The 10,836-nt window shown below is 39.0% G+C and overlaps 1 pseudogene; it reads left to right on the top strand.

Annotated features, from left to right (window-relative positions):
• LOC110339016 overlaps window positions 1-2,410 on the top strand; it is a 32,706-nt pseudogene extending 30,296 nt beyond the window's left edge.
• Window positions 2,411-10,836: the final 8,426 nt, after the last annotated feature.

Raw genomic sequence — 10,836 nt, forward strand, 5'->3', positions numbered from 1 at the left:
TTTTTTTTTTTTTTTTTTCGTCTTATATTAACTATGTTCTTCCAGTACATTACTTGATTTGGAGTATAGAAGACTACCTTCTATAACAATGATCTTTGTATGTGAGTTCATCTCTAAGGAATGTCTTAGTTCCTCGGACTAGTTTCTCATCACAAATCCATGCCTATCCTCCCTGCTCTCCTCAGTTTAGATCTCATTATTGGGATGTTAGGTTCTTGTCTGGTTTTCAGTTCTATGACATTCATCCCAGGTTTATTGACTTATCTTCAGGTCTATACCTTATTAATTTTCTCCTTCTCGTAGCTCTCTAGCGTATACAGTGCTAAGGTGGAAGTGATCCCAGGTCTTGAGTTTTCCAGACACACTGCCTCACCCCTTTGCTGGTATATTTCTCCCCTGTTAGCCACTGGGCATCTCCATGGGCATAATACACATGCTCCAGTGTGTGAACATAGAGCGCAAGAGGGTTCTCTTGGATTCTTTTCAACATTATAATCTTAAGCCTAGAAATCCTCAGTTTTAAGTTCTTCCCTCTACCGTGACAGTACAGGAGAGGCCTGGCAAGGCTTGGAGATCAACAATGTAATGTTCAGTCTCCCTAGGATAGCCACAGTCTAAATCACTTCCCAAGGCAAAAAGGTCCTGGGGATGAGTTTCTTCAGTACTTCTATTCCCAACCAACCAGAAGGAGCAAAAACAAGAATGATACTTAACTCACCTTTATCTAGTGATTTGGGCAAAGACATCAAACCCCATGTGTAGCACAGTCACACCCTTACAATAATTTAAGATAGATCAGCCTGTGTTCATCTTCACACTGTCCAGATGCAAGGCTATTTTCTTCTTTGTTTTAGAGATGGAAGAAGTTATCTGAGAGGGTAGGTGAGGTAACTGGAGGTGGAAGCAGTCGGGCTTCGACTGCATTATCCTAACACTCCATCCTAGATAGATTCCATTTCTCATGTTAATCTCTCACACCTTTCAACCTCAGCTCCAGAAATCTGTAGGCCTCACAAAATGAGAATGCTCACAGAATGCCCCTGTTGGGGCTGGAGCCACTGCACTCCCTCCTCCTATTTAGAGACCTTTCTCCTTTCTTCCATCAGTTTTTGAATTCAGTGGATTTAGATTTTATTCCATTCATTTGTTACTCCTGAAGGTAGGTGAGGGATGGAGATAATTTAGACAATCTCGGCATTAGGGTCTTAATCTTTTACAATCTTTAAATATCCCATTGGGTATAAGTGACAGTGATTGTAGATTCTTTTTTCACTTGTTTTACTGCAAGGGTCCAAGGGGTGATGGGTATAAAATGGAAGAACAGGGATTTACACCCTTGATTTTTTTACTGCTATTTAAAGAAATTTTCTCTGTGCGTAGCGACAGTCTCAGCAGCCCAGGCTGATTTCATACTGACAGTCTTTGTGCCTCCCCCTCCAGAATGCTAGGATCATAGGCAAATGGCACCAGACCCAACAGAAGATTCTCAGTAGAAGGTAACTCGAGTTATGGCTTGAAGTTAAGTACAGAAATTAGACAGCCAATACCATTGTAGAATGGTTCTTCCAGAACAGGTGGCATACAGAATTTGGAAACCAAAGATCTATGAGAAAAATTGTAGTTAACTTGAGAGACCCCAAAGTCTTCAGTGAGAAAGAAAAGCCAGAGAGAATCAGTGAGGATATGTCCAGAGGGCAGGACAAAGGAATTATCATTATCTTCTGGTCCTGTGTCAGCCTCTTCCAGCTAGAGCACGTGCAGGGGTGATCAAGAAGGGTTGGTTTTTGAGGAAGGTACATTGTTGTTCTTGCTCTGGAAAACAATCAGTGACCAAGCTACAACATGAAAGAACAGGGCAGAAGAGCTGTACTTTGAGTGACAGTGTCTGTGTGGCCTATGCAGGCCGCACTACTGATGCACGAATAGTTATCAATGGAGCCTTGGTGAGTTCCAGAGCCACCAGCTGACTATGGAAAATTCAGTCTCTGTGGAGTACAACACCTGCTAAGTTGACAGTCTGAATCAGTGCTTTACACAGAGCAGTGAGTTAATGCCAATTGGCATCTCTGCTCTCATTATGAGTTTTGACTCTGATGGCAACCCCAGACTCTAGAGTACTGACTCCTTAGACATAATACCATACCTAAAAAACTAATACCACAGGCTAGGGTGCCAAGCCAGTGCATGAGTTCCTGGAGAGAAACTACATCAATGATGCCATCAAGACAAACAATCTGGTGAACAAACCAGTCACCAAGGCACTCCTGTTAGTGGACCAGTCTGGTGATAAAAACATTGAACTTGCTGTCATGAGGTAGCACCAGCCCCTAAGGATTCTAAATCCTAAAAAAATTAATATATAACTGAAATTGAAATAAAAACAAGAAACAAAAAAAGTGTCCTGATATAATGAGCATCCATCGGAGCAGATTTCAGCCTTGATTGTAAGTGAGCCTTGGTATTGTGGCCTTCAGTCTACTTGTCCAAGTGGCAAAAAAAAAAAAAAAAAAAAAAAAAATTTTTCATTTAAAAAAAAAGAATTTCTAGTCAAGACACTTCAGGTTTTATTTGGATATATCTATTTAACACTGCTTGCATTTGAAGGATTTACAGAGCACAAGAAACCACAGGAAAACCAACAAATGAACTGTTAGTAATTGACTGGAAACAAGTATAGAAAGTCAAAAATAAATCCAAGAAATAATTAGGAAAGAAAATATCTGACACATGGTGATTAATGTGAGCATAGGAGATTTGAATATAGAATGGCTTCATATTTTTTTCTTCTTTCTAAGTCTCATGTGTGGCAGGTAAAACTATTGACCAAAAGTGGTAAATACAAATGATGTGCAAGTTGCACCATAAGGAAGAGAATTTGGTGAAATTTCTTTTGAAAATGCAGTTTTAGTTGACTACTAAGTAACATTCAGGAAAAAAAAATGTAAGTCCCTTTCTAGAAATAATTACTTTTTTCATAATAATTTAAATATTTACCAATAACATTTTTATAAACAGAGAATATATATCTGCTAATTTTAGTGCTGGGTTACAACTTTGATAATAAGATTTATATCATACAGTTTATTTTTATAAACCCTAGAGAGGCTTATTTTAACTTATCTTGCATGAAACCTTAAGTGTAATCAGTGCTTAATTCATTTCATTACAGGAATTAAAGGACAGATGAATGGTTGGATGTATGTGNTGTGTGTGTGTGTGTGTGTGTGTGTGTGTGTGTAGATGGATTCATGGGTGGGTGGAGGAATGGATATATGGATAGGTAAATGGGTTGGTAGGTGTATGGATTAATGGATGGATGGATAGAGGATGGGTGAATGGACAGATGGATGAATATGTGGATGAGGTGGTGATACATGGATGGATTGATATGTGGATTGTGGATAGATGGCTGCATAGATAAGTAGATGAAAAGATGGTTTTAAATACCCAGAGAAATAAAGTAAAAGAGAATTTTTTAAATGGTGTATAACTAATATAATTACAAACTGTTATTTGCTACCAGAAATCGTTTGTTTTATGTTTTCTTAAATTTGTTAGCTTATGTAGTCATAATTAGCAGCATTATTAGTACAAAGGTGAACTTGCTGGTAACTCAGCAAATCAATTATTTGCACATTATTAATTCAAGACATAATTTATCAAGTTTTTATCTCATACCTTATAAATTTTTTTTTAAATTTACCTCTGCTGTTTAGTTGATGGCTGGATTTCCATGAAAGTTTCATGTTCACCTCACTGTTACACTTCAACCTTCTGGAAGCTTCTATTACACTCATGATGGACTTAACTCCAGGATGAACATAATTCTCATTGTAATTGTTATAACAGATATCACGTGTGATCTAACTAGTGTGTAGGAAATAAAACAATCACTGCCAGAGTCAATAGCAATTTAACACATCAGAAAAATCATTAGCTAAATATCAGTCTAACACCTTGAGACTACACATGCCTCTAAAATGTAAATAATGAATTCCCTGTTGTCTAGTGATAGGAACCATGTAGTAATTGCTAAGTAATATTTGCAGAATGAAACAAATTGCTCAGAAATTAAATGTAACTGTCACCTTTCAGATTCAGAGGTGATATTTCAGATTAAAGTATGCCTCACCTTCCTAAAACTGTTGACTACTTTCACAACACAGCTACCTTGAGAACAACTTCCATTTGAAATATTTCATACTTTTTGACCTTAAACATCAGTACTTTCTGAGCCCATATTTTTATCAATAAAATAGTTTTACAAACTTATTGCGTGTTTATGTGAGGCATGAAAAAATTAACATATGTGAGTGATCAGTAATTGACTTCATTAACAGAAGTTAATTATATGCTCTACATGGTCTCCTTCACAAAGGATGTATTATTCTACTATTAGATTTACCTATTATGTTTTGCCACTTTATAGCTATGTTACTTTCATTCTTGTTGTGATCAGATGCTGTGACAGACAAATTAAGTGAGGAAAGATTTTTTTTCTCTCACATTGAAAGGGTTCCATTTACACTTGATTGTTAGACATGCTAGGGACAGGAAGTGAAGGGAAAGAATGAGGACTGGGGACAGGAATAACCTTTAAGGGTCGCAGTTACCTAGTTCCTCCAACTTGACTCAACCTCTTAAAGTTTCCAGAACCATCAAGTATACCACCACAAGATGGGAACAGAGGAGCCTATGGGGGACATATCATACACAAACCACAAAGAAGCTTCCACATAAATGATAATCATCAAGTCTTCTGGCAACATTCGCTTCTTAAAGTATCAACCAACCAATGGTTCTCCCATCACACAGAAGTAGCCTGGTCCAAAGTTGTTGGTTATGGATATTTTTGAAGTGGGTAAATACATAGTCAAAATTGCTTATTATAAAACATGAGGTGGAGTGGAAAGATGGTTCAATAGGTAAAAGCACTAGCTGCCAAAGATGATAATCTGAATTCAACTCCCAGAGCTCACTGTCCCAGAGTAAGCTAATGCAAGTGTGGTCAGTAAGGAATCAGTTACTACTGATTGCTCCTTTCCACTGTTCCTCCCCGTTTCCTTAGCACTTTAGTCTTGATCTCCCTGCTTCCTTACTGAATTCATTCCAGCCCATAATTTTTTAGTAGCCAGGCTTGATACTTTGGTCTTCTTAGGTTTCTTATTTATTTATATACCCACTAATTTTTAAATTCTGTGTGGAGAGGCAGAGGCACATGCTTGCCAAAGTACATATGTGTGACAACTTGTGGGAATAGCTTCTTCCTTTCTACCATGTGTGCTCTGGCAGTTGAATTCAGTTCATCAGGCTTGGTAAGAAGTGTGTTTTACCTATTGAGCCATCTCCCCCACTCCATCCCATATTTTATAATAAACGATGTTGTCTATATCTTTATCTACTTTAAAAATAGGCATCAACCAGCTACTTTGGACGAAGCCATGTGTGCTGCCCCTAGAAACCACGAGTGAGATGGAACAATCCACATGTAGTCATTACCATGTGATTCTGTCCTACTCTGTTTTCTGTTACTGTAATAGAATAACATGGACTAGATAATTTTTTTTTAAAAGGTGGGTCTTGGTAGCTCACAATCATAATACTAACATTTGGGAGGCTTAGACAGGAAGTTTTCTATGAGTTATAGACCAGCCAGGACTACAAAGTAAGACTTCATCCCCCAAACAAAACATCTTGTGCCAATAGGACTAGAGTAATCTTTTTCTACCATGACTGAGGCTCTGAGATGCCTCAGTACTACGAAAAGAGAAACAATTTTCTTTCTTATAATTTGAGGGCCTTGGAGGTACTGCTATCTGGCATCAAGGTGCTGGTGTCTGTTAAGAGCCATCTTTTGGTGTAACATGGCATACATACAACATCATATTATTGTATGGGAAGGATGTCTTGATGAGTTTGAAGATTACATATGAACTTTCCCAGAGCACATTCAAAACACAGAAGAAAGGCAACATACTATTAAATATTAGGTAAGCAAGGAGAAATTTGCACTCGTTCACTCCTGTATCGCTTAGAGCCACATCCACAAACAAGAACCTCTGTGAAGCAGATGGCTTGCCAGATTCACAATCTTTCAAGTTCTTAGCCAGAAATTCCTTATTAAGACTCTTAGCAATTTTTAGTACTCTCATCTAGAGCCATTTTGTCCAATTTCTTAGGAGCTAGGAAAAAAGAGCCCAGCTTGTGTCACAAGGCCATTGAGACTCACCACCGTTTCTGATTCCTTTGTTTGCTACACAATATATATCAGTGTTCAAATGTTCTTTCAAATCAAGCTCTGGAAACATGCTACTGCCTAAAGCAATCTGCTAACTGTTCCTCCATGTTGATTCTATTTCTGAGTTCATGACTGATGAGGAATAAACACATTTTCCAGCCTTCCTGGAGCATGGGAATGGGTAAGGCATTACCACACAGCTAATGATGGCAGGTTCCATGGCATATGCAGCCCCTATCTCCCTGCAGGAAGCTGCTTCCATTATCATCTCTTTCTTACTTTCACTGGTCTGAAAAACAGCACCCCACTGAGAAAGATTGTTTAAACACAAAATGGTATCTAACTGCTGAGTACAGAAAGCCTGGATCTCAAGGCACTTTCATGGCACAAGTTATTTGCTCTGAGATGCTAGGCAAGCCCTTGAGTGTTACATGGCAGCGGAATAATCTAGACAGTTAACACATTTTTATGCCTAGCTTTGTTACAGTTTTGTTTACACAGAAAGTAATGCACAAGGGACGGCAATTTCTTGGTAACTGCCAAGCAGCAGACATTTCCCTTCTGAAGCCACCACTTTAAGTGGTCAGAGTTTCAGGGGCTCATTCATCATGAAGAAGGAAAAAATCAATGGTCCTTCTAGTCAATGTAAACAGCATGGAGCTAGTTAGGCTTTACAGTTGTTGTTCTGCAAAATTGAGAATGTCAAGGCACTGGAGCCACTGACACTATGTACTTAAAAATTATGAAAATTCTGTTACACATCTTCTTGGCATCCTTTAAGGTGCCTGACCAATGCTCTAAGCAATATGAACATGAAGAGGAATCACTAGGAAGAGCTCTAGTGGCACAAGGATGGACATGACCTTCTCTAAAACACCAAATCTACAGACAGAATTCATCAAATTTATTTACTGAGTTTTCTTCAGTATCTCTCTTATTGAATTTAGTTTTCAAATCCTCTACTGTTTTCATAATCTTCTTCAGCAGTTTGTGTTTTCCATTACTTCAATTAGGAGTTTATTTCTATCCTCTTTTTTTTTTTTTTTAAGATTTATTTATTTATTACTGTAGCTGTCTTCAGACACTCTAGAAGAGGGTGTCAGATATCATTACGGGTGGTTGTGAGCCACCATGTGGTTGCTGGGATTTGAACTCCAGACCTTCGGAAAAGCAGTCGGGTGCTCTTACCCACTGAGCCATCTCACCAGCCCTATTTCTATCCTCTTTAAATTCCATTACATATTCACTTGTATCTTCTTTGAATTCCTTGAATTATTTGATTCTATTTACAAAAAGTTTTAAAACTTTATTTTATTTATATTTTATGTATGCATGTTCTGCATGTATACCTGCATGCCAGATAAGGGCATCAGATCACATTGTGGATGGTTATAAGCAATTGCATGGGTGTTGGATATAGAACGCAGACCTTTGGAAGAGCAGCTAGTGTTCTTAACCACTGACCCATCTTTCCAGCACCTATAAATGTTCTTTTATTCCTGTTTCCTGGGATTCATCTAGGTAATTCCCATTGGAGATCATTTCTATAAGCCTAATGGTCTTATGTGGTGCGAATACATGTTGTCTTCATATTTCATGATGTTTGTTTTTGTAGTGGGACCTGATCATATAGATTATTTCATCAGTTCTGTGTCTATTATAAGGTTCTAGATACTTTATGTTCAGTAGAAGTCTGGTTCCATTAATTACTATTGCCAGAACTTGGTTAATGTCAAATCAACTAGGAGTAAGCAAGTTAGTTCTTCAGCTACTCAATGTTGATTATTGATTGGAGTGATTCTAATTCAATGGTAATTTCATGGGTGCAGAGTGTCTTATGTGGTGGGCATCCCAGCTAGGTCTGAGCCTGTAAAAATCAGTATGAGACAAGGGTCTAGGCAACCTCTTGGAAAAGACTATAAGTGTGGCTCCTGACAGGACCTGGCCTGAAGTGGGTCAGACTCAAGAAGCAATACACATTCTAGCTAGATCTGGAGGGGCAGCATGGGAGACCTTAAAAGGGGAGGCCTCTGGGTCAGACTTGGCAAGAGGGGTGGAGGATATGGTTCCTGCTTAGATCTCTGCCAAGAAGCGTAACCGGGAGGAGTGGTGACTTTAGTTGTAGGTGAGGATCCTGGATCACATTTATCGAGAGCTCTGGTGAGTGGATACAATTCTCAGCTGTAACTTTGTGGGAGGAAGGAACTGAATCAGACCAACCAGAAGAACTTGTAGATGTAGTTCTCACTTGGGACTGGAGGGCCAGCATGGAGGGCTCAGTAGGACCAGAGAAGTATCTGGGACATACCAAATGAGAGCATGCCAAACTATTTGGCATAAAAATGGGAAAGACAAAAATCCAAGTGTAGTGGTGCACGCCTTTAATACCAGTACTTCTGAAGTGGAAGCAGGGTCTCGAATCCAATTCCAGCCTCTTCTACTTGGTAAGTTTGAGACCAACATGAACTATATGAGACCCTACCTCAAAAAAGAAAATACAAAAGTTATGATAATGACAAAATTAAACTATAAATGAAAAGGGAGTATGTAAAAGCTTATTATCTCTAATATTTTAATTAGGAAAAATTGAAGAAAAAATAAATTGTGGTATAACCACACTAATGTTATATTATATAATATATAATAAATGCATAGTATAAATATAATATAATTCAGTTATCAACACATTAGTAGTTATAATCCTACAGAAGATGGAAGCATGAAATTCTATTCCCAATACTAAGGTCAGTCAGACAAGCAGAATAATTTTTTTATTTATACTAGTACTTTAATTATGGAACTAACTCTGTGTAACACTTTCATCCAAATTGAAACATCATATCCTGAAGGGAAGATTCTTAAGCATCAAAATATCAACTCAAAATAGCTTCTGGAAGTCCCTAAAAGTGACTAAATTCAGTAGAGCCCTCCCTACCAGAGTAAACTGTAAAAGCTGGGCATTCTTCTCAAAGAATGTGTAACTGGGAGACAAAGAAGACTTTGATAAGCCAGTCTTCAAAGAAGACTCTCAAGGTAGACCAGCTGCCTGGAAGAAGCAAAGACTAGATGTCTGCCTGGATAAAGTTTAGACCAACTGAGACACAAGGAAAGAATGCTTTTCATTCTGTTGAGCTGCCTGAAGGCTGTGCAGTGTGCTCCAAGTCCTCAGCTTTGTGAGCTGTCACCTATGTTCTGGTGAGCTTTGGTGATGCAGCTGTCTTTGAGTCATTTCTGCACCTTTAAGTAACCTATCACCCATATTCCTGTAAATTATCCCAATAAAACTCATGGGTTCACCAAGTTGGATTTGATGGCTCCCTGTCTGGGGTGAGTAGACATGTGGTTTGTATCTCCCTAGGATATGTTTTGTCAGACTATACATAGTGTCTATGGGGAAAGAACAAAAAGGAAAACAAAAACTGAGAGGTACTTACACATTGAATGTGATGGTGCTTCCACTTTTAATTTTTTTCACATCATTTAAGCAGTAAATTAATTTTCTTGGTCACCCCACCATCTCTCTTCGTAACCCCAGAGGAGGCAGCAGAGCGCTCCAGAGGTCTCTCCACACCACAGGTCCTCAGGATCACTGGTGAGTGGAACACAATCAACTTCAGAGAATCCAGGAGGGGCTTGTGCCAGCAGGAACAGAGACAAAGGAACACTGCCTGTCCAGAGGCGGGGTTCGGGTCACGTAGGGGCCACCCCCGCCATCTCTCTTCTGAACCCCAGTGAAGGGAGCTGAGCACTTCAGAGAACTCTCCACACCACAGGTCCTCAGGATCACGGGTCCTCGGGATCACCAGAGGAGAGTCGGACTACAGAGAGGGCTCTGACCCCAGGACTCAGAAGGAGGATCAGAGCTCCAGACTTCTGGACACCTGCCTTTTGAGAGGAGAGCTTGCCTGCAGAGAGTGCTCTGACCAAGGGGACACAGGGGAGAGTTGGATTCCCAGGAGTGCTGACAGAGGCTAACAGAATCACAGGAAGATCAAACTCCAGCCAGAGACAGCTTGAGAGATTTCCAGATGGCGAAAGGCAAACTTAAGAATCTTACTAACAGAAACCAAGAACACTGAGCACCATCAGAACCCAGTACGCCCACCACAGAGAGTACTGGATACCCCAACATACCTGGAAAGCAAGATGTGGATTTAAAATCGTATCTCATGATGGTGGTAGAAGATTTGAAGAAGGACATTAATAACTCACTCAAAGAAATACAGGAGAACATTGCTAAACAAATAGAAGCCCTTAAAGATGAAGCACAAAAATCCCTCAAGGAATTACAGGAGACCACTGATAAACAGGTAGAAGTCTTTAAAGAACTACAGGCAAACACTACTAAGCAGATAGAAGAAACACAAAAATCCCTTAAAGAATTACAGGATAACACTGCTAAACAGCTAGAAAAAAATACAAAAATCTCTTAAAGAATTACAGGAAAATACTGCTAAATAGCTAGAAAAAACCACAAAAATCCCTTAAAGAATTACAGGATAACACTGCTAAACAGAAGGAACACAAAAATCCCTTAAATAATTAGAGGAAAACACAACCACAAGGGGATGGAATTGAACAAAAGCATTAAGGATCTG

Source organism: Mus pahari, chromosome 22 (genome assembly GCF_900095145.1).
Source record: "Mus pahari chromosome 22, PAHARI_EIJ_v1.1, whole genome shotgun sequence".
NCBI classification, from domain to species: Eukaryota; Metazoa; Chordata; class Mammalia; order Rodentia; family Muridae; genus Mus; species Mus pahari.